Source organism: Stomoxys calcitrans, chromosome 2 (assembly GCF_963082655.1).
Source record: "Stomoxys calcitrans chromosome 2, idStoCalc2.1, whole genome shotgun sequence".
NCBI lineage: Eukaryota > Metazoa > Arthropoda > Insecta > Diptera > Muscidae > Stomoxys > Stomoxys calcitrans.
Genome location: NC_081553.1, coordinates 99715726 through 99741594, shown reverse-complemented (window position 1 = coordinate 99741594; position 25869 = coordinate 99715726). Strand labels below are relative to the sequence as shown.

At 42.8% G+C, this 25869-nt stretch overlaps 1 long non-coding RNA gene across 2 annotated transcripts in view; it reads left to right on the top strand.

Annotated features, from left to right (window-relative positions):
* LOC106093624 (uncharacterized) overlaps window positions 1–20840 on the top strand; it is a 70987-nt gene extending 50147 nt beyond the window's left edge. For both annotated transcript variants that reach the window (XR_009397208.1, XR_009397207.1), the window contains exon 2: window positions 20169–20840. This is a non-coding gene — a long non-coding RNA (uncharacterized LOC106093624). The remainder of the gene's footprint in view (window positions 1–20168) is intronic.
* The last annotated feature ends 5029 nt before the right edge of the window (window positions 20841–25869 follow it).

Below are 25869 nucleotides of genomic sequence, written 5' to 3'. Positions count from 1 at the left end.
ATGGTCGTGAGTATAAAAATTAACTTATTGTTCAATTGGAAAAATACGAGGGTTGCCTTTTATATTTCGGGATTAGGCAACCCTTGTGTTGCATTCTGTCAACTGACAGCTCTATCGTAAAGCCGTCGTTCTGTTGAATTCACGCTACAGTCTTTAAAAATAGAGATATTGAGTTGAAACTTTGCATAGATTCTTTTTTTGTCTATAAGCAGGTTAAGTTCAAAGATGGGCCGTACCTGACTATATCTTGATATAGCCCCTGTATAGACCGATCCGCCGATTTAGGGTCTTAGGCCCATAAAAGGCACATTTATTATTATTCGATTTTGCTGAAATTTTGTACAATGAGTTGTGTTAGGTCAGTCGACATCATTCTTCAATTTGGCCCCGATCGGCCTAGATTTGGATATAGCTGCCATATAGACCGATCCGCCGATGTAGGGTCTTAGGCCCATAAAAGGCACATTTATTATTCGATTTTGCTGAAATTTTGTGCAATGAGTTGTGTTAGGTCAGTCGACATCATTCTTCAATTTGGCTCCGATCGGCTTAGATTTGGATATAGCTGCCATATAGACCGATATCTCGATTTAAGGTTTTGAGCCCATAAAAGGACCATTTACTGTCCGATGTCGCCGAAATTTGGGACAGTAAGTTGTGTTAGGCCCTTCAACATTCTTCTTGAACTTGACCCAGATCGGTCCAGATTTGGATATAGCTGCCATATAAACCGATCTCTCAATTTAAGATCTTGGGCCCATAAAAGGCGCATTTATTGTCCGATTTTGCTGAAATTTGGGACAGTGAGTTGTGTCAGGCCCTTCAACATTCTTCTTCAATTTGGCTAAGATCGGTTTAGATTTGGATATAGCTGCCATATAAACCGATCTCTTGATTTAAGGTGTTGAGCCCATGAAAGGCGCTTTTTCTGTCCGGTGTCGGCGAAATTTGGGAGAGTGAGCTGTGTTAGGCCCTTTGAGTTCCCTCCTTAATTTGGTCCAGATCAGTTCAGATTTGGATATATCTGCCATATGAACCGATCTCTCGATTTATTTAAATTGATAAACTTTATTTCCCATTGAAAAAAGGAGACAATTCTTGGCCAAAGGATAACTTTTTCCTTGAACAGGATAACTTTTGCTCAACATTTCAATTTGTTTAATATTTCAATACTTACAAGGGATGAAAATCACAATGTCCACTTACCTAAAAAGACAAGAAAATATTATAGGACTTATAAATAACACAAACATGAATGTATCATAAACTAAAATAAAATTAAAACAAATCTCCCACTTATCCTTGATGCCGTAACTTCTCAATGAACTTCAGCTAAGAGCAATGCATTCATATGCCCCCCCAAACTGAACCAACTTAAATAAGATTTTATATGATGATAAATGCCATTATCACCTTGGCATACCTCTTCAATGGCAGGTATTGCCACAGAGGGATTTTATTTTTATCAATTCAAGAAGCTTCAATCAAACCACCTATGAAGATATACCCAAAGATATGCATGTGTACCTGCCGATCAGCTATTTGGGCTAATTTAGCGTTTGTATGTGAAAAACGTTTGTAGGGACCTTTTAGCAAGGTCAAAATGCCAGTAGTCAGTCAGGATAAATCAAAGCCCTAATTGTTGTTCAAACACCATTTAAATGTTCGAAAATCGAACATTCAAAAAATAATAGCTGCACTCATTCACACACAAACAGGCGTGTAAGTATTTCGATGATTCTTTTTTTTTTTTTTTTTGTTGCCTACATTTCATTTAATCAAGAGAAGCTGCCAACATTGGAGGCCGCTACCGCCGACACCGCCTGTTTAATCAATCAATCAAGCAATTCATTCAAAGCACAGTCAACAGGCGGACGGACAGATGCACAGGTTATGGCCAGTTGGTGGAATCGAGCAACCAGCGTAACCATTGAGGCAGGCGAGGAACAACAAGCAACCAGGCGGCCAATTAACAAACATTTATCCGACGAAGACGACGACGACGACGACGAAGATGACTACCGTCATAGCATCACTCAAGCGTTTCACATCTAAACACCCCGTAACATATCCGAAAATCCATTAGGATTACTTTCCAACACCGTGCTATGCAAACATGCATTCCATCAGCATCAGCATCGGCTCCCTTGGCAGTAGCCTCAACGCATCACCTTCATAGGCATCTCCCAAGTCAGAAATGGCTTGCCTGTCTGTTTGGAAGTGTTTTTAACACAGACGGTCCAGACGGACGGCCAGATAAACACATCTTATGGTTGAAGCATCAATCCAAACAATGAAACAGGTTCATAAACTTCTTCTTCATCTGTTACTTCTTTCAACTCTTTACTCTACCGATAGCTCTGTCTAATTGGGTGGTCCCAATGCTCTTGTCCAAGGGGTGGTCCGTCAGCTCAGGCTACCACGTACCAAGCTACGCAAATACTTTGATGCTTCTGCCGCTGCTGCTGTGTGCGTTGGCCTTTGCGCTTGCGCATATGAAAGTGTGACGCGTCGATAAGAGCTACCTTTTGGGCTGACCATTAAGAGAGGTTACGGGGAGTCCCAGTCCCAAAAAGAGACACTGAAGTTTGAAGTCCAAATGAAATGTAATTTTGTTTGTATTGCAATTAGTTGAGAGAAACAACAACAAAAATCTATCTTTCTCTGATCTACGATTGATGTTAATGCTTGTTGTTGTTTTTTTGAAGTTGGCATTGTTGTTGCTAAGAGATTTGTTTATATTTGCTTTTAATTATAATGTTCGGATAAATGTGTGATAAATGTGAGCCAATGAACAGTGGGCGTATCTTTTTATTGAAATTTTCTATGTGATTTTGATGAAAAATTAAAATTTATATGAAATTGAGAACACATTTTAATACAGATAATTGTGTTTTTTTAAATTTTTGAAAGTTCTTCCAATCGTGGAATCATTTTATACGGAGGCTTAAACTGGGTTCTAACCTATACAGCTGTGTTAAGAGTGGATTTTGGAGGACATACGTCTACTTCACATAGCTAATTTCAGACAAATCTGTCGAATGTTAAGACTTCTATGGGCTTAAGAAACCAAAGCGGAAGATATGTCAAACAGAAAGGCTTTTTAAGTATTTGAGAGCCTAAAAGTCCTCATTTATTCAAAAATTACCCACTAAGTTTTTCACAATTATTCCCATCCTATCCAAAACTACTAATATGCAGAGGTTTTGGTCTATCACAACAAGTTCATGAGCAAAAAATAAAACGTTTGGAACTTTTTTACGACAAACAAAATACTTTTATCACGAAATTTTTCTTTTATTGTAACCGTGTAACGTTCCGTTTCAACATATCAAACGTTAACCATAAACGTAGCATTATTAAACGTAACTAACTTTGTTTACTGTAAACACTTTAGCAGCTTTGCCTAAGGTAAAAAGAGATTTCGTTTATTGGAAAACCAAAAACTCTTTAATGACAAAAGTGTTTCAATTGTCGCAAACGATTATTCGTTTACTTGACCAATAATTATTCTCTTACGTCTCTCCAACTACAGAGAAAGGGTGAGTATTTGAGCCTATGCACTACCCTGCAGGAAGTTTGGGCTAAATTCACCTCTGTAAACATAAATTACCGGTCATATCATCAGTCATTTTAGTCCATTGTGTAGCTGCTTTGAGGCATTTCCCTTTTCGCAGAAAAAACCGGTGAAAACACCGGTATAAATGTCTCTAAAAATTAAAAACAAGAGGAAGCATGCCAAGTTCGGCGGGGCAGAATCTTGGAAACCCACCACCATGGAATCTGCTAAAATATGGGAGCTCATCTGGTTATATAGACCAAATTGGACCTACTATATGCAAAATTTCAGTCAAACGAATAAAAATCGCGGTTTGTGCGGGCTCGAGAAGTCAGATCAGGAGATCGGTTTATATAGGAGCTACATCAGGTTCTTGACCGATTTGAACCGTACTTGGCGCAGTTGTTGGAAGTTATAACAGAACGCTATGTGCAAAATTTCAGCCAAATCGGACAAAATTGCGGCTTCCAGGGGCTCAAGGAGTTAAATCGGGAGATCGGTTTGTATGGGAGCTATATTAGGTTCTTGACCGATTTGAACCGTACTTGACACAATTGTTGGAAGTCATTACAGAAAACTACTTCCAAAACTTCAGCCAAATCGGACAAAAATTGCGTCTTCCAGGGGCTCAAGAAGTCAAATCGGAACATCGGTTTATATGGGAGCTATATCCAAATCTGAAGCGATATGGCCCATTTGCAATCCCCAACAACTTACATCAATACTGAGTACCTATGCAAAACTTCAAGCGGGTAGAGTTATGCGTTCGACCGCTATTGTGATATCGACAGACGGACGGACATGGCTAAATCGGACGTTGCGATGATCAAGAATGTATATACGAATATTTCGAGGTGTTAAAAACGGAATGACTAGATTAGTATACCCCCATCCTATGGTGGTGGATATAATAAAAATTAAATTAACTAAATAAACATTTATTAAAAAATTGTCAAATGATGAAGTGATGTGATTGTCTTATCGGGGAAAATGACTGGAAAATGACCGGTTCAAAATTATTGGTCTTTGGGTACGCAAATGCAAATTTTGCCCATGAACATTCCACTAAGGAATAGGGGCAAACTTCTCACATATCAATGAGTGCAGTCCGATTCAAATTTAAGCTCAATGATAAGGGCCTCCTCTTTATTGCCGAGTCCGAAAGGCGTGTTGCACTTCGACATCTCTTTGGAGAGAAGTTTTTCATGGCATAGTACCTCACAAATGTAGCCAGCATTAGGAGGGGAAAACCACTGCTGAAAATTTTTTCTGATGGTCTTGCCGTGATTCGAACCCAGGTCTTCGGCGTCATAGGCGGACATGCTAACCTCTGCGCTACGGTGGCCTCCCTCTAGGTGTGACATGTCCATATAAAAATCACCGGTAATATGGATAGTCAGGGAACCAGTCACGGGTCACTGAAAACCTGTGAAATCACCAGTTTAGGACCGGTTCAAGGTCCTGCAGGGTAGTAATGGGCAAATGTACTCACGCTATTGCACATTACGATGTAGGTTAGGTTAAGTTGATTGTGATGCCCACCAAAGATGAGTTCACTCGGAGACCAATCTGGCCCCTTGTGGTACCCTAGAAAGAAAGGGAAGAGAAAGCAGATATGAGACCTCAGACTAGAGGTTTTACAAAAGAAAAACAAGAGGAATAGAGAGGAAAGAAACGCCCATCCCCACGCAAGCATGGATGTACCTACGTCGGAGCTTATGGCACCCCCCGTCGGAACCATCCGGTTTTTTCAACAAATCTCAGGAGGCCCATCCAGAGTTACGTTCGCAAGTTCACCCAGGTCACCGAAGAAACAGACCCTCATCGAGGCAACTGCTTAAGAAGTTATTGTGAGGTATTTCCATACGCGCCGCCATGCGGCCTGTAGCACAGTGTCCGGTTATGACCCCTGTCAAGGGGCCACTAATCGAACGCCAGCAACTCCCTCGTCCTCCTCTGGTCGAATACCGGCCGTAGCTCATTTGCAGTTATGCGGCCTGTGGCACAGTGTCCGGTTATGACCCCTGTCAAGGTACTCATCGACCTCTTATCGAACGCCATCAACTCCCTCGTCCTCCTCCGGTCGAAGACCGCCCATAGCTCATTTGCAGTCCGGCAACCATCCACCGAGTCCCACCAAGCCACCGACGTCGCCCTGGCCATCCCCATCTTCAGTAGCTCGACAAATGGCACATAGGCAAGACCAATGACTGACCCGCCCGGCGCAGATGACCTCCTCCTGGCGCACCAAACAATCCGCCACTCATCTCGACCTCACTATTCTTCACCTTCTGTGTGTGAGTCCCGTACTAGCAGTCAGAAGGAGTTCCACTTTAGGTTCTCATTTCTTTGAGAGCCTGTTTGATTTAGCGGATGCGAACATTCGTAAGTTGTTGGACCTGGATGGTTCAACGGTAGGAACTAGAAGGCATCTTTCTTCTTCCGATACTGTGGTATCCAATGGTCGAAGACGTCTAAGTGAGTCCGATGACAGACTGCCACTTAAACCTAACCTATCCTCGACCCTAAGGCCTTGAGCGCCGCCATACTGTCCACATAAATTCTGAGTTTCGAGCGCGGTAAATCCCTTACCAGAATTTCCCTTGCGGCCACCGCAATGGTACAGACCTCCGCCTGAAAGACCGTATACTCAGCCGGCAGTCTCATAGACATACTGATATTAAGTGCATCAGAGTAGACCCCCAATCCAATCCCTGACTTCATTTTGATGCCACCGGTGTAGATCGAGTTCTCATCCTCCCCAAGTACAGCACGCCCTCCATTCATCCCTCCCAGGAAATCGAATCGCGAATGCTCTCACTCCTGTCGACACTGGCGCCAGGTAGTCGGAGATCCTCCACAGTCTAGCCTCCGCATTCATAACACCCAGAAACGAACTGTGGCCGCAACCATCCTACTTCATCACGTCGAGCTCCCTCAGCCTAAGAGCGACCCTGGCGGCGCAGTTCCTAATATAGGCCTTAATGGGCTGCATATCCAGCATCGCTTCCAGGCCTGCCTCCAGTGCGGATCTTAGTGCCCCTGTGACCCCGACGCAGGCCAGTCTCTGGACCCTCTCGATATTGAGTGCATCAGAGTATACCCCAATCCAGTCCCTCACTCCATTCTGGAGCCACCGGTGTAGATCAAGGTCTCATCCTCCTCAAGTACAGCATTCTCCCTCCACTCATCCCTCCCAGAAATCGAATCGCGAATGCCCTCACTCCAGTTGGCACTGGTGCCAGGTAGTCGGAGATCCTCCTCAGTCTACCTTCCGCATCCATAACACACAGAGTCGAACTGTGGCCGCATCCATCCTCCTTCAACATGCCGATCACCCTCAGCCTAAGCGCGGCCCTGGCGGCGCAGTTCAGAATATAGATCTCTATAGGCTGCATATCCAGCATCGCCTCCAGGCCTGCCTGCGGTGCGGATCTCAGTGCCCCTATGACGCCGACGCAGCCCAGTTTCGATGCCTTCCTCTCCTGTACCGATTTTGGCAGGGGGACTTTCAGCCTCCTGCAATCCGCTTGACTTCAGAAATGTGGTCGATACTTCCTCAGATAAAAGTTCAGCAACAACTGCAGAGTCATCTTCCGATTCCATAGAGTAATCTTCTGATTCCCCACCGCTTCTATAGACCTTCAGCTTCAACTTGTTGAATCCATAGGACACAACTCCATCAGACTTCTTGAGGACAGCTGGAGATTAGGACGAATTCTGCATGTTTCCTGTCGCCATCAAAATTGCAAATTTTGCCCATGAACATTCAACTAAGGAACAGGGGCAAACTTCTCACCTATCAATGAGTGCAGTCCCATTCAAGTTTAAGCTCAATGATAATGGGCCTCCTTTTTATAGCCGAGTCCGAACGGCGTGCCGCAGTGCGACACCTCTTTGGACAGAAGATTTATATGGCATATTACCTCACGAATGTTGCCAGCATTAGGAGGGGAAAGCCAACGTGGAAAATTTTTTCTAATTGTCTCGCCAGGATTCGAACGCAGGCGTTCAGCGTCATAGGCGGACATACTAACATCTGTGCTACAGTGGCCTCCCTCCGGTCGCCATCAGCCTCTTCTAATCTACCAATCTTCCAGTCGGTGGTTGAAAAATTGAGATTGCAGTCTCTTAGTCTGCCAAGTCTGAATTCAGAATCTGAGGGAATCCTTGGCATCCAAGTGTGTGCCATTGGCCGAGAAGAAATATCTTCCTTCTTGACTAAATCCAGTGCTGCGCCTGGCCAGATCTCACCAATCTTTTCTAGCGCACAACGATACATTTCGATTGAGCGTTGATCCCCGAAGGCAATTAGTCTATATCGGCCCCGATACCAGCCTGCATCGTCCCAATTTGGAGGAGACTTAGGAAATTCCGCAAGAACATCGGAGTATACTGATGACAGTCCATTGACTATCCCACTCCAATTATTCCTAGGAATGCAGCCCTGTTCTATTCCCTTGTCGACAACTGCCATCACCAAACTGTCCCTAGCCACATTAGCAAAGGTTCTTGGGCCAATCTTACTATTGTTCGCCCTGGTTCTTTAAGGCATGGATTGCTCTCCAGGTGACCGCAGACTTTTGGCTGACTGCGGTGCAGTTTCCGAAAGTAGACTTGTATTCTTTAGGGTAGCATGTGCAGCGAATCCCCGAGCCCAATTAAGGGAGTCTCTCTCCTTGTCGGTGAGAGTTTTAGGTTCATTCGCACCAAGTCTCTAAATAAACCTGAGAGCGATGGGCCTCTTATTATTCCAACCTCTTAAAGAGCGTATTCGTTTGTCTGAGAAGGCCGATGGCTTAGGCAAATTATAGGCACGCGAACATAAAATAGATTCGACTTGTCCTTAAGACTCGAACCAGGTGTCTTCGTCAGAAGCCCCTGCTGGCCAGTCGACTGTTGGATAGTGTAGCCTGAAGCAGCCGCTCCACCAGTTGAGGTTTCACAAGCAGACAACATGCCACGGCCTGATACCACCACAGCACCTGTTGGGTTTTTGGAGACCATTTTAAGGCTACTCCGGGGTTCTATTGGGTTTCCCAAAAAGTAATTGCGGATTTTTTAAAAGAAAGTAAATGCATTTTTAATAAAACTTAGAATGAACTTTAATCAAATATACTTTTTTTACATTTTTTTTTCTAAAGCAAGCTAAAAGTAACAGCTGATAACTGACAGAAGAAAGAAAGCAATTACAGAGTCACAAGCTGTGAAAAAATTTGTCAACGCCGACTATATGAAAAGTCCGTAATTACTTTTTGGGCAACCCATATATCTGCCGCCCCACTGGAAACAGACGCAAATCATCAACCGCCTAATGAATAGCGCTATAGTAGCTATCCTTGAGTGACTTACTTACTTACTTCCAAAAATAATGACCTATAAAACATCCGCTCCACTCAACGGTTCAAACAATCCATAAACGATAGTAACTTTTCTTTACGAACAATGTATTCAAAAAATCTTTTACCTTTATCACCTACTGTGTTGGTTTTAATGTCAGGCGGCCATGTTTGTGCTCAACTCCATTTCATAATTGACAGTATTTCGGTAGCTGACAAGATAAGCATTAGTTAACTGTCTACTTTTGATTAACTGTGGTGACGGAGGCATATCTATTAAAGAGGTCCAAGTGATAATTTTGTTCAATGCTAACCGATTTCGTATAAGGCAAAAACCAATGCACAACTCATTTCAGCAAGTCCCGTTGGGCGAGTTGTTGACTTGCTCGTATTACCAGCGTGGTCGAGGGTTCGATTCCCACCAGAGACCTGCTCTGCTGCTGCTAAAATAGTCTGAGTCTGTTAAAACAATAGACTGCCACTTTAACCTAACCTAGGTTAGAGGTTTCGGATCGGATACCTGAAGCGGCACTTAAGGTCGGTCAGTGACACTGTTGCCGGCGGCACTGTGTTAAATTGACTGAAATCTGGTATTGCCATCTACAAGTTTATGCTACACAGATGGATCAAAACTAGAGGACAGAGTGAGCTTGGAGGTTTACATTGAGAAGCCAGGGACTGCGATATTTGTCGACTGTCTGACAATAATATGGTCCTGCAGGCGGAAATCCGGGCGATGACTGAATGCAGGAGGTGGTGTGGTGTTCACGCGAGGACGTCAAGTGTGAACATCTTTACGGACATTACTGTCCTGGTTGTCAGGGCAATAACAACCAGGTTGGTGAGGTCACGAACAGTCTTAGAGTGTAAGAAGGAGACCAAGACCTTCTCTGAGGATGGCGCGATGAGCATTGTTTGGCTGCCGGACCATAGCGGAATGAGGGGGAATGAAAGAGCAGATGATCTGACAGTGTCAATAAACTTGGTCAACTCGAAATCTTTTTGGCCGACGCAGTTCGAATTAAGCATGTAACACTGTGGAATAACGAAACGTTCGGTAGGGCGACTAAAATCCCAGGGGGAGATACGGATTGTGAGAAGATGAGGCTATTACAAAAAAGGAGGTCGGTATAGCTTTTGGCAGGATAAAAAATTGCAAATTTTGGCCATGAACATTCCACTAAGGAACAAGGGTAAACTTCTCACATATCAATGAGTGCAGTCCGATTCAAGTTTAAGCTCAATGATAATGGGCCTCCTTTTTATAGCCTAGTTCGAACGGAGTCCCGCAGTGCGACACCTTTTTGGAGCGAAGTTTTACATGGCATAGTACCTCACAAATAATTCCAGCATTAGGAGGGGAAAACCACCACATGTATTGAAAGAAATTAATTTAACAAACCGAATCAACGCTTGTGATATGCACCTTAAACGCAATGAATTCGATCCGTTTTTAAAACGAATCATAACTGGAGATGAAAAATGGATTGTTTACAACAACGTTAGTCGAAAACGATCAAGCATGGTGAACCAGCTCAAACCACTTCAAAGGCTGATATCCACCAAAAGAAGGTTATGCTGTCTGTTTGGTGGGATTGGAAGGGTGTGGTATATTTTGAGCTGCTTCCAAGGATGTTTACTGTCAACAATTGGACAAATTGAATACAGCCATCAAGGAGAAGCGACCAGAATTGGTCAATCGTAAAGGTGTCATATTCCACCAGGACAACGCTACACCGCACACATCTTTGGTCACTCGCCAAAAACTGAGTGAGCTTGACTGGGAACTTTTGATGCATCCACCATATAGGCCTGACCTTGCACCATCAGACTACCATTTATTTCGATCTTTGCAGAACTCCTTAAATGGTAAAACTTTCGGCAATGATAAGGCAATGAAAATCGGTGCATAACCTATTTTATTTCTAGAGACCCAATAGGGCGCAATTCTTATCCGATTTCCCTGAAATTTTGAACAATGATTTCTATGATGGACATCCAAATCAAGTATGCTTCGAATCGGTGCATAACCTTATATAGCTCTAATAGCATAGCAATTCTTTTCAGTTATGCTTTGTTTGGCTATAAAGAGATACCGGGAAAAGAACTTGACAAATGCGATGCATGGTGGAAGGTATATAAGATTCAACCTAGTCGAACTTAGCACGCTTTTACATGTTCGAGGTTACTTTTTAGCATTAAGAGTACACAAAAAACCAATTACTGGCTTCGGTGTATGTCCATAGTGGCATGCAGCAAATTGCAAATTTTGCCCATGAACATTCTACTAAGGAAAAGGGGCAAACTTCTCACATATCAATAAGTGCAGTCCGATTCAAGTTTAAGCTCAATGATAAGGGGCCTCCTTTTTATAGTCGAGTCCGAACGGCGTGCGGCGTGCGCAGTGCGACACCTCTTTGGTGAGAAGTTTTTATATGGCAAAGTACCTCACATATGTCGCCAGCATTAGGAGGGGAAAACAAACGCTGAAAATTTTTCCTGAGGTCTCGCCAGGATTCGAACCAAGGCGTTCAGCGTCATAGGCGGACATGCTAACCTCTGCGCTACAGTGGCCTCCCATAGTGGCATGGGGCGGATTAATATCCGTACCCTCTTTTCAACCTAACCTAGACTTGAAATGCATCAACTTTACTGTTAATAATGACACACTACTTCACTCATATGACTGATTGGCCTTTAGAGGCTCTCTATCTCTCAACTAATTATCAATTCGTTTTTGTAAATCTGATATTGACTTTTTTCCCATAATTAGTTGACAGCCCTCGTTCATAAAGATGAGATAACATAAAAATAGGTTATTAGTGAAAATTAAGCATTGACAGATATAAAAAATAATTGGCGGTATTTTCTTTTTAAACTTTAGCTTATTAAAGGAATTTCAATTAACATTCGCTAATTAAAGATTTTCGTAAGTCAGTTGCCGCAAACGATTACTATTTGGCAAACAAATCTATGCTGCATGCAAATGAGATAATTTGTAAAATTTGACCCACAAATGTGGTAAACGCGTAGTAAATGTGGTTAACGCGTAAAATAAGTAAAGACGGAATTTGATTTAGTTGAGCGAAATATTTGAAAATGCTTTTAAATTGGGTGAAATTTTCTATCAGAAGTTTAAACAAGTAAGAAGGCGTTAAGTTCGGCCGGGAAGAACTTTGGATACCCACCACCTCGGGTATATATGAAAACCACATTTCATCAAAATCCAGTGAAAAATGCATACCTTATGCCCCATAGCAGCTCTATAGATATCATCCGATTTAGACCAAATGCTTATAAGTACAAGTCATTGTTCAACCGAGAGATCGGTCTATATGGCAGCTATATCCAAATCTGGACCGATCTGAGCCAAATTGAAGACAAATATCGAAGGGCCCAACACAAGTCATTGTCCCAAATTTCGGCGACACCGGATAATAAATGGGCTTTTTATGAGCCCAAAACCTTAAATCGAGAAATCGGTCTATATGGCAGCTATATCCAAATCTGAACCGATCAGGGCCAAATAGAAGAAAGATGTCGAAGGGCCTAAGGCAAATCACTGTCCCAAATTTCAGCAAAATCGGATAATAAATGTGGCTTTTATGGGCGTAAGACCATAAATCGGAGGATCGGTCTATATGGCAGCTATATCCAAATTTAGACCGATCTGGGCCAAATTGACGAAGGATGTCGAAGGGCTCAACGCAACTCACTGTCCCAAATTTCAGCAAAATCGGATAATAAATGTGGCTTTTATGGGCCTAAGACCATAAATCGGAGGATCGGTCTATATGGCAGCTATATCCAAATTTGGACCGATCTGGGCCAAATTGACGAAGAATGTTGAAGGGCCTAACATAACTCACTGTGCTAAATTTCATCCAAATCGGATATAAAATGTGGCTTTTATGGGCATAAGACCCTAAATCTAAGGATCGGTCTATATGGCAGCTATATCCAAATTTGGACCGATCTGAGCCAAATTGACGAAGGATGTCGAAGGACCCAACACAACTCACTGCCCCAAATTTCAGCAAAATCGGATAATAAATGTGGCTTTTATGGGCCTAAGACACTTAATCGGCGGATCGGTCTATATGGGGGCTATATCAAGATATAGTCCGATATAGCCCATCTTCGAACTTAACCTGCTTATGGACAAAAAGCAAAATTTCAGCTCAATATCTCAATTTTTAAAGACTGTAGAGTGATTTCAACAGACAGACGGACAGACGGACGGACATGTCTAGATCGTCTTAGATTTTCACGCTGATCAAGAATATATATACTTTATAGGGTCGGAAATGGATATTTCGATGTGTTGCAAACGGAATGACAAAATGAATATACCCCCATCCTTCGGTGGTGGGTATAAAAAGTGGCGGTGTGCCATCGGACCCACTTTGACGTTTTCGTCCATTGTGATTCCAAAAGCACAGGAGAAGGAAGATGCCTTCTAGTTCTACCGTTTAACCATCCAGATCGCTTTAAAAAGCCCAACAACTTGCGAATATTCACATCCGCTAAATCACATAGGTTCTCAAAGAAATGAGAACCTAAAGTGAAACTCCTTCTGACTGCTAGTGCGGGACACACCTCTCTCTCTCTTCCTCTTCGATGTCCTCATAGCTTCTGCAAAAGTCGTTGCTGGCAACCTTCAGACTGTCTGCATGTTTTCCGATTAGACTGTGACCTGTCACGACGGACACCATGACTGAGACGTCTGTTCCAGCCAATGGTAGCAAAGCAGTAGCCCTCTTCAAGTCTAGATTAGGCCACATAGTTTTGGAATGCTCACAGCCCCCTCTTTGTGATCATCTATCATTTGTTGTCCTTTTGGCCTGGTCCTGAAAACTTAGCTTACATGTCGCTAGAGGCATACCTACAGATTCCAGCATCCCTGGAATGTCCGCTATACAATCTCGGCATCCAGAACTGGTGAATATTGAACTTTTCAGTCATCTCGTTAAGAGATCTGCGTCAGTCGAGAGCGGTTTTTGTGTTCAGAAATATGTTATACAGGAATTTAATGGCTGTCTAAGAAGACATTTATGCCACTCGTCTTTATGACATTATATCTTAGCCATTCCACCACTTCCTTAATTGCAAAGATCTCCGCTTAATACATACTGCAGTGATCGGGTAACCTACTCGATATGACCAGTTCTAGTTTTTCAGAGAACACTCCAAAGACCACCTGGTCGTCTAGTTTGGAATCATCCGTGTAGAAGTCTATGTGATATAGTTTCAAGGAGCGTGTAATCAACACTGTCTGGATCATCGGATATAGTATCATGGATAACACTATGTCCGTTGCCGCCACATGACCAAAGATAAAGCTCCCTTAGTCCCTCGCAGTGGTCGCAGTAATTTGCCTATGTTCAGACACATTAGGTGTAGCATTAAATTCAGTGCATCTGAAGGTGTCGTTCTCAGTGCGGCTGTTATGCACAAACAAGTCATCCCTTGGATCCGTAGGTGGACATTTGAAGCGCCGTTCACCCAACCACTACACCATATAGCATTATAGGGTTGACAACTGCAGTATATACCCAGTGCAAGACGCGCGCTCTAAACCCCCAACTTTTGCCAATGACTCTCTTGAAGGTGTATGTGGCATAAATTGCCTTTCTTGCCCTCTCCAAAATTAAGGACTTGAAGTTAAATTTCCTGTCCAACAAACCACCCACGTATTTTGCGCTTTTTGTAAATGCAAGATTTTGTCTTCCCAAGGAGATAGGTACCACTGTAGGCAACTTGTATCTGCTGCTGAAAAGAACTACTTCTGTCTTGCACGGATTTACGCCTACAACACTTTCAGTAGCCCACTGTGCTATGGCAAGTAGAGCTTCCTGAGGTATATCTCTAAGAGAGCTGGGAATATTTCCCCTAACCGCAATTGCCACGTCATCAACGCTACCACTTGTACACCTCTTTCTTCCAAAGACAATAATATATGGTTAATGGCTATATTTCAGACTAAAAGACATAGTACACCTCCTTGGAGGTTTCTCCGCTGACCCATCTTTTTTTTAGATCTACAGATCCCAAGCCAGCCGTAATGGATCTTTTAGTAAGCCAGTTATTGATCAACTTTCTTACGGTAGTGTTGATGCCTAGAAACTCTAGCTCCCCTATGATTAACGTCGGTTTTAAATTATAGAAAACAACTTCAATTTCAAGAAATGCTACCATTGTATATATCATGACAGCGAAAGAACCCTCTAGGTAGGCAACTAGGTCTTGAAGGGCTGTTTCAGGGAATTTGCCCTTAATATGCATGCAAGCGATCTGTAAGGATCTTTGCCCTAAGATATGTTTATATGGATCTCTTAAGAGTCTCCATCCCACAGGTATATACGACATGCTGATACAAGCAGAGCATATCTCCCTAAGCCAAGGACTAGACTATCGGACACAGCTGGTAATTCAGCCGGCGATACATCATCAGGCTTTGGCGACTTAAAGCAGTCGAAACTTCTTATCGCCCTAAGGATTTTCGATTCAGACACAACTTCCCCCAACAACCTAAGAGAAATTTCATATCAGTGACACCCTCTTCTGGTGACACGTCGTCCATTGAAGAGTTTTCTTGGGAAATGTTTATCAACGAGTAGTTCTAGTGTTTCCTCACTAGACATTGTTCTTACATTCTCTGACATTTGAATATATCCTTAACCATAAGTTCTGTAATGATAAGCCTTCGATCAACATAATTATTCAGAGATTTCGGTGTCTCTGTGAGTCCCGTCGTATCCTGTGGAAAATGAGTCCTCACCAAAAGCCTCAACATGTCCTCCGTTGTATATGCTCTCATTCCCATATTGTCTACTAGCGTTTCAGTTGGGACATGGGCTTTTAGGAGAAACTTTCTCATCTTGGCGGCATCACTATCGCATTCGACCTGTTCGCAGTAAAGCTCTCAGGAGGCACGTTTTGGTGCTCTGATATTTTTATTTTATTCCTTGAGCCGAGTGAAATACATATCCCAATATAATTCAGCTTTTTTACGACGTGCTCTGTTAAAAATTAAAAAGTCTGAATTAGGGCAATATGAATCTTGCCCTTGCTGATTTTCTCCATCAGAGCGTATGTAGCTGTCTCGCTCTAGTGAAGGTATATCTGCATAACCTCAATCGTTAGTCCTCCAGTAAATGGGCTTCATAGGCTGCATTGACTTTCCTGTCACTGTACTGCCTGATGTTCTCATATCAGTTTCTTTGCCCATCTTAGTCTTCCGCATCTTTATAAAGTAGTGGTTCCATCAGAGCGTATATAGCTCTCTCGCTCCGGTGGAGGTTTATCCGGATAACTTCAATCCTTAGTCCTCCAATAAATGGGCTTTATAGGCTGCATTGACTTTCCTGTCACTGTACTGCCTGATGTTCTCATATCAGTTTCTTTGCCCATTTTAGTCTTCCGCATCTTTATAAAGTAGTGGTTCCATCGTCGGGTCACCGTTCGTTAGGCTGTATTGTGTTTCCCGTACCTGTACTGCCTGATGTTTCAATGCTAGGATCTTTGCCTATCTTGGTCTTACAAATCTTAAGTAAATGGGCCTCTCGGGAGTAGGTGATGGACTCATCGTCGGCTCCCTTTTCGTTAGGCTGCATTGAGTCTACCGTCCCTGCACTGCCTGATGTCTTAGTATTAGGTTCTCTGCATATCCTTGTCTTCCGAATCTTGATAAAGTCGGTAATGGTTCCATCTTTGAGTCCCTGTTCGTTAGGCTGTATTGGGTCTCTCGCCCCTGCACTGCCTGTTGTTTAAGTATTAGGATATTTGCTTATCCTAGTCTTCCCAATATTGTGAAATACGGTGATTGTCTCTTCGTCGGCCCCCTGTTCGTAAGGCGGTATTAAGTGTGCTGCCACTGCATCGCCTGAAGGCTTAGTATGAGGATTTTTGCCTATCCTAGTCTTTCCAATCTTTAAAAAGACGGCCTTGGTCCCGTAGTACGCCATGCCTTTGTCTAAGCCAATCTTGTCACAGAGACTTGAGCAATGCCCACCACACGGAGAGTTTCTTCCTCCTTCTCTTTCCTGTGGAAGCCCTGGTTTTCTACGGTCAACTCTTGGTTTTGCTCGTTTAAAACTCCGTTATGCGTTCCGTCGCGAATTCGCCGCCCTCATCCTTGATGAAGACTGTCGCCTTTGTGAGCTCGGGGATCTCCATCTTTCTCACAAGGTCGAGCTTTACGCCCTCCCAGGGAGCGTGTATACCTCCGCCGAGCTTCTTGACGGTATCAATAAATTCCGCCGACGCAAAACGCAGCGTAAAGATGTCCCCTCTATACTCGCAGCTCATCATTTGTATGGGTTGACCCTCTACAGAGTTCCACACATGTTCCAAAATCCGATCGTTAACCAGATGCTCCACTTGGGACCGATGATCTGGTGGAATCCTACCGGATGCACTGCCGATATTGATGACTGCATAAGTCAGCTTATCTCTGTTGGGCTTCCTTGCCACTCTGGAGTAATAGGGCGGTTCCTTACCATTCTCAGCGACCATCTTCCCCTTCCTTGATGGCTGTGGCCTCCTTTTGGAAGTCACAGTCCTCTATGAAGACTCAGGGTCCGTGCGCGCTTTCTTCGTTCCTGTTCCGGCTTTGTCAACCTCCGCAGAGAACTGTCTAGGGTCTCCTTTGCGAGCGGGATAGCTTGGTTTTCCCAGAATACTTGAAAGCGGGGAGCTCTTTTTCTTCTTCAGCATTGTAAAAGTGTTCTAATTCTCTATCCAGCTTCCGTAGAAGTGCTTGGAATATCAGTTCTATCCCTTCCAGCATCCTGCACTTTTGCACGATTGCGCTGTGGGTGCATACGCCTCTGTCTCCTTCGTCGTGCCCGGATCGCTTTCTCGGTCTGCTTGTCAGCTAAGCAAAGCCATCGCTCACTTCTGCCGTCATCCTGCTATCATCGTCTCACCATTCGGTTGCGATGACTGTTTTATTGGTACTGTCGTCGTCTGAATCTGAATCGGAAACTCAACCTTTAGTTAAAGGCTAGGGACGAACTGGTTTATCCGTCTCTTCCTTATTAGTTAGTCTGACGACTGGTTGTGCACTAATTTACGAGAAATTTTGTATGCCACCTTATGGTACCCCAAAAACACGAAAATGGTGTACAATTTTGGGGTAAAATAAACTGGGGGGACGCCCCATCCTAAAACCCAACCGAACGGACATGTTTACTTCTTGGGACAATATGGGTATCAAATCAAAGGTATTTAAGAGTAGAGTACGTACTTGACATAAACATTTCACCTGGGGGTTCGCCACAACCAAAACCACCACCCAACAGGTTTCTCCACCCCCAAATAGGCATATTAGCCGACCATGGCTTTATGGGACTCAAATGAAAGCAATTTGGGAGTAGATTAAGAAAATGATATTAAAATTGGTGTTAAGGTATCTAGGTGGCCCTTAACCTACTTAAATCACCTCAAACAGATTATTTGACCCATCATGACAATATGGGACCCAAATCAAAGGTATTTAAGAGTAGAAAAGGAATACAGTTTTGGGGCCAAGTGTTTGTGCGTAAGCCCCAAAGCACCCCCCAAACTGAACTTATTTCCTGAACATGTTAATATGGGGCTCAAATTAAAGGTGTTTGGGAGCAAAGAATAAATTTTATACCTTTTTTTTAGGGCAAAGTGCCAGCCCCAGCCCCAAGACGCCCTTTAACCCGTACATATTTGTCGACCATGGCAATTTAAGGCTTAAATGTAAGGTATTTGGGAGTAGAGCACGAATTTGACAAATGCGAAAAGGCTGACGTATCATTCCTAACACAAATGGATATAGAGACCAATCACGACAGCAGTATGGAGCTCAAATGAAACAGGATTAGAGAGTTAAAGAGGGCGCTGCGGTGCAGGTCCGGATTGACACAATATGGGTATCAAATGAAAGGTATTGGAGACTCGAAAACGAATATCGTATTAAATTTTGAGTCCAAGTACCCAACGGGCCGCACCAATCCCTAAACCCCTCTAAGCAAATATATATGACGTTCCTATCAATATGGGACTCACATGAAAAGTATTCGGCAGTGGATTACAAATATGGCATAACAAATTAGGTCCAAATAATAGGAGTTCGCCCACTCCCATACCTCCAAATAGGCTTATTAGCCGACCATGGCTATGGCTATATGGGATTAAAATTAAAGATATTTCGGAGTAGATTACGATTATGACATTAGGAAATGCGTTCAACTCTAGGTGGCGCTTTTAAGTAAGTAGAGTAAAAATTTGCGCAGGAACCGAGCTGGGGCAAACTTCTCACACATCAATGAGTGCTTTCCGATTCAAGTTGAGTCTATGAACGATAAGGGATCTTTTTTATAGACGAGTCCGAACGGCGTGCCGTAGTACGATACCTCCTTGGGGAGAATTATTTACATGACCATGCATGACATGGTACACCACCAATGTCGACAGCATTAAGAGGGGATAACCACCGCCTTAAAGTTTGTCCGAAGTTCTCGCCAGGATTCGAACGTAGGCGTTCGGCGTCATATGCGGACATAGGCTACAGCAGCACGAATTCGATATCCGCATTCAGGGCAAAGTGTCCCCACCATAAAAAGATATTAGAGAGTTCAATTAGGCGCAGCGGAGCGAACCCGGTCCAGCTAGTATAGATATAAAATGAAAGGTATTGAAGAGTAGAATACGAATATGGTATTAAAAATTGGGTCCAAGTACCCTACCGGGGCCAGCGGCCGAACCCCAAATCTCCCCTTTACAGATATGTTGGATTTTCATGTGAATATGGAGTTCCAAAGAAAGGTAGTCGGGAGTAGGTAACGAATATGGCAAAAAAATGAAGTCCGTGTAATGGTTGGTTTCCCCACCCCCCAGATGGACAAATTGGCCGACCATGGCTATATGGGACTCAAATGTAGGGCCAACATGCCACAAAATTAACTTTTAAAATAAATTTGTTGAAGAAATTTTTAATCAGAATAAAATTTGAAGAGATTTTCTTTAATAAGAGGTTAGCGAAATTTTGACAAATTTTTTTGGATATTCAAGTTTTGTGAAATTTTTATTAAAATAAAATTTCACAAGAATTGTTCTATAAAACCAATAATCCTCTAAAATTTTGCATTCCACACCACTCTTGTTCTGCTAAGTTAACTACCATCCTTGGCTAAAAAAAAATAATTAGCAACCTTAATTAAATAAAGCTTTCACCCAACATCAGCCGCAAGGACATTAATTCAAATTTCAATGCTTTGTTTTTTTTCTGCTTTCAGGAAACTGTCGCAATATGTTTAATGTAAAGCGAATTGTTGCATTGAATAGCGGAGGGAGCATGCATGGAGGAGGCAACGCAGCATAGATGGGGATATGTGCGTGTTTTTATTTGGCATTGTGTTTTTATTTTTAAACAAACAAAAGTTGTTGCGGCGGCTGCTGATGCTGTTGCTGCTGCTACAATCCAACAAAATAAATAATAAAAACAAAATAAAAATAAATGACATGTTCTGCTCGATTTACAACACTTTTCCATGCCGCAACCAAAATAAACAAAGCCATGTCATTGCCACCGCTGCCGCCGCCAGCCACAAACATCAACAACAACAGGAGAGTCATCGGCAGCAACTGGCAACCGACAATCGGCAACAAACAAAGTGTGAACTGGAAAAATTGCCGCCTTCTCATTTGATTTGATTTTGACAACAGCGCCAACAGAGAAGCTACCAATGAAGAACGTGATCAGAACAACGACAAAAGTTGCAGTTGGTGACAATATTTTCTTTGAGTTAAGCATGCTGTGGCAACATTCATTCCCCGCCTGCCAGGTCAGAGAGGCGGTATTGCTGTTGGATGTTGGGCCCGTTATGTTATTGAAGGCGTTAAGCATCATAAATTTACAACATTTTTTTTTAAATAAACAAAAGCTACTCATCAGCTGTCACATCAAAGTTGCCTTTTTTCTGGAAAAACAGTCAAATGCTGTTGCAAATTTTTGATTCTTTTAAATTTCAAAGGGAAACATGAGAAATGAGGGAAAATCCCCTATATAGCAAATCATATTTATTGATAAAGAGGTCTGGCAAAAATTCATTTAAAATGCTCAAATGTTTCTGCAACAGAGCCATAACCACTAGTTTTGAAAAGGAAACTACAGAGGACAAGTCGGTGTTTTGTTTAATGCATACACCACGCCCAAATGCATAACCAAGGCCATATGGGAGTGCCTATGTTCACCTCCATAATTGAGAGCGCAGTACTATCTAAAACTCCTTCCCATCTATGGGTCAAGGCACTCGGTTGCATTGCAATTCCACTTCGAACTTCTGCTGTACCACCACTTTGGGTCCAAACTATTGGGTTGCCCAAAAAGTAATTGCGGATTTTTTAAAAGAAAGTAAATGCATTTTTAATAAAACTTAGAATGAACTTTAATCAAATATACTTTTTTTACACTTTTTTTCTAAAGCAAGCTAAAAGTAACAGCTGATAACTGACAGAAGAAAGAATGCAAATACGGAGTCACAAGCTGTGAAAAAATTTGTCAACGCCGACTATATGAAAAATCCGCAATTACTTTTTGGGCAACCCAATATAAGGTAGGCGCCCCGGTAGCCGAGTAGGTAGCGTGCTAGAATTGCCAGATCGGGGGTTGTGGGTAGGATTTCCATCATTTGGTTGGATTTCCACCATTTGGTTGGATTCACACCAGTGTGTTGGATTCCCACTTGGTCTGTCGCTATAGTGGCATCACAATGGATTAAAAATTGTCTAAATGAGTCCGGAAAGGACAACCACTCTTACCTAACCTAGCAAACAGGTTAGCTGACAAGAAGTGCTACCAATTCAAACGACCAATTTCTTTTATGTGAACATATTTTTTATAGCTTAAAGTGACAAAAATATGTGTAATTTAAAATTCAGAATCCATTCTCTTTTACCCGATATGACCACCTTCGGCCATGACTTTGGCTCTGAGTCGGTCAAAAAACAAGTTTCACGAAGCTGCGCGAATGAAATCTGCCGCTATTTTGACTCATTCCTGTATAAAGGCTCTCTACAGCGGATCAATAATGGCATAGTTTTTAGTCCTTACCCTATATGGAGAAGTCCATCAGATTGGCATCTGGCAAGTAGACAACTACTGTGTGGTCAAAATAAAAAGAGGAACATGGTCGTACCGAGTCTTGTTGATGCGTTCATGGGCTACGACCGAAAAGATTGCTCGCCCATGGCACCAAAGCAGCTTTCAAAATGTTTTTCCGATAATGACTAGCATTTACTTTGACATCAGAGATGGTATGGTAAGTCGTATCGGATGGAGCATACGACTGGGCTAGACCTACATACTAACTTTAATTGGCTATGACAAGAACATTTGTTCCACTAGCTATCACTTGATCTTTCCAACGGGATTTTGGTCTGCCCGGTTTGCGTGTACCACCGTGTTTGCCTTCAAAAGACTTCTTTGCTGGAGCTTCTTCATCCATTCTGACAACATGACCTAGCCAACGCCGTTGTATTTCGATACGTGTAACTATGCTATCGTCGTCATATAGCGGGCGATTCATACGACGCCTATATTCTCCATTAACGCTAGCTGGTCCATATATTTCACGAAGAATCTTTCTCTCAAAGACTTCAAGCACTGCCTCCTCAGCTCTCACAAGTACCTATGCCTCAGAACCGAATAACAACTCGCGTAATATCAGCGTCTTGTATAGTGTCTTCGTCTGTCGTGAGGTGGTCTTGTTTCTAAACTGCTTACTTAATCCAAAGAAGCATCTTTCTGCCAGTATTATTCTCCGCTTTATTGGTGCCATTCGTTTCGGTTATCATTGAGCTTAAACTTGAATCGGACTGCACTCATTGATATGAGAGAAGTTTGCCCCTGTTCCTAAGTGGAATTTTCATGAGCAAAATTTGCAAGTTTGCATAAGGGGCCTCCTTTTTGTAGCCGAGTCTGAACGGCATATTACCTCGCAAATTTCGCCAGCATTAGGAGGGGATAACCACCGCTGAAAATTTTATGATGGTCTCGCCAGGATTCGAACCCCGGCGTATAGCGTCATAGGCGGACATGCTAACCTCTGTGCTACTGTGGCCTCATAGGCGTTGCAGTCCGAGTTAATGGCGTGGCAACGACGACCAAACAGTAAAACGGTCGGAAGAATGACAAAAATCCTTTGGGGAGATCGGAATCATAACAAAACACGACATATAGTGATGGAGATAGTAAGAAGGAGATCAGTATGGTATCTTAACGGGACACATTTATACGGAATAGGTGCCACAAATAATAGCGTATGACTACGAGCCGTTGGACTAGGAGGCATAGAATGGAAGACAATAAGAGTTTATGTGAGAAAAGTTTGAGGGCACAGCAAACTGGTTGCTGCCAAAGGTGTATGCCAATAGTGGTAAAAATCGGAACCTTCTTTTTTAACCTTTGCCAACCTAACCTTTGGATTTGTAGCTGTGACCTTACTACTGCAGTTCGTACTTCTGAAGATGACACTGTGACATCTTTATGGTCTAGAAACCACACCATGGAAGGTGTGACCACACAACAGCCCATTTTTCATGCCCCATTTCATTTTTTTTTTGCATTTTGAATACCTAGCAAAGGAAGAAGGAAACATTTTCCTTTGTTTCTAGGCTTCCAAAGAACATCTGCAACCTTTATGGCAAAATAAACATCCGTTACTTGAAAAAGAGTTTCTGCTACTCGACAAGCTTTGTTTTCCTTGCATAGGAGGAAAGATGCGGTTAAATCGATTTTCACAATTGCACCACAATGCAAAGGCGGCAACAGCAGCAAAAGCAGCGTTATGGCACATTTGCATTTGGCGTAATGCTCGCGCGAATCCATAAAAATGAACTTGAAGTCTTGCCGTCCGCCATTAACACTTTTTTGTGTTTGCTGCTACTTGGTCTTGGTTTGCTATCTTGGGATTTTTCTATGGCCATTAGTAATGGAGGTTCTTTTGTTTTTGGCTCTAAACGCACGCTTTCGATATGCTTCAAATCAAATGTTCGGTGAACACACTCATGTCTGGCTGCATACTCCTTCAGTTGCACCTTCTGGTGGCAATGCATGGGCAAAAGAAAATTCTACATGCAAACAAGAATTGTTGGCCCCTTTTCTATGCAAGACAGTTTTATCAGATAAAGCCCAGAAGCGCCGAAATCGGTCACATTTGTCTGTAATTACTAAGTTTAACTGAAACTACAAAATATGGGACATACTTTACACCACATTTAATTTTATTTTATATATTAAAAAAAACAAATTAGAAACGATGGCAGTTAAAATAATGCGCTTGTGGGTTAATGTAAGAAAAAAAATATGCAAAATTAACATTTAGTACTAGGCGCCTAGGTTAGGATGACTAGATGATGCTGATTTAACCCCGCCACTATGGGCATATATCAGTCAGTTTACTATGTGCTCAAAGTTTTCTACCATAATCTCTTATCGTCCTCCATTCTATGCCCTTTAGTCCAACGTCTTGTCGTCATACGCTATCACTTGCCTGGGTGCATCCCTACACAGATTATAGAGACAAATACTTCCAGTCAGAAACAGGACATTGAGCCATTCAGAAATCTGAGGCGAACGTACTGGGAACTAGGTAATGGAAAGTAACATTGAAAATATTTCAGAAACCCACTTACTCATATCTCCAAATGGGCTTCCCTTCTATGACCCTAGGTTATGTTAGGTTAGGTAAGAGTAGGATGCAAATGCAAATTTGCCCATGAACATTCCATTAAGGAACAGGGGCCAACTTCTCACATGTCAATGAGTGCTGTCCGTTTCAAGGTTTTTAAGCTCAATAATAAGGGAACTCCTCTTTATAGCCGAGTTCGAACGGCGCGCCGCAGTGCAACGCCTCTTTGCAGAGAAGGTTTTATTGTACATGGCTTCTATGCATGGCATAGTACCTCACACATGTCTGATGTTCTCGCCAGGATTCGAACTCAGGCATCCCTATATTTTTTATGATACCAATCGATATTTTTTGCAACAAAAGCTAGGCCTTCACATATGAAATCCTTAAACGTCTCATCGTCTTCCCCAAATGCCCTACAGACACTACTACATGAGGCACCTATTCTGTATAAATGTCCCCGTAGATCTATGTGTCCCATAATGATGCCGAAAGCCATACTGAACTCCTACCCCTATCCCACATTTGCTCGTTTTGTCACCACAGGATTTTTGTCGTCCTTCCAATCGTCTCTCTGTTCCACAGTACAACATGCGGGCACTTAACCCACGCATTTAGCTCAGACTGTGTAGACTTAAAAGGTTTCACATTCACCATAGTTTTCATCGGCAGATTTCTGGCTCTTACGGCCAAATCATCTACCGCCTACTCGTCTTTACGCCGCTATAACGTTAATCTTCTTTTTACACTCTAGGCCCCTTCATGACTTTACCATTTTGGTTGCTATTGACCAAACGGCCAAAGTACTATCTTTAAAGATGTATCCAATCGTCGTCTACCGTACAACTTCACGCATTCCGTTATCGCCCATATCTGCGCCTGCAGGACCGTATTATGATCAGGCATTAGGATGTAGAACTCTGTCTCTGTATCCTCGAAGTAGAAGACAAGACTTGCTCTCTCCTCTGGCTAGAAGCAATACCGGAGTTCTGTCGACCAAGCTTAACCGCTGATACCAGTATCTTCCACTCGACCTCAAGTGGTGTCTCCGGCATCCCATCGGAAACAACTTGAAGTCGACGATGGTATGACCTGCTACTAAGTTAGGTTGGAGTGCACACGGGTAGCAACCTTGATCCGTCATCATCCCGTTGATCAGAAAGTCGGAACCACAACTTGGTCTCAAGAGTTCTCAATGTAAAAGCCCAGAGCTTTGTCTTCTCCATGTAGCATGAAGCACTAGGTGGCAATACCAAAGTTCCGTCAAACCCAGACCGCGCCTCTGGCTCCAGTATCTTGCACTCGA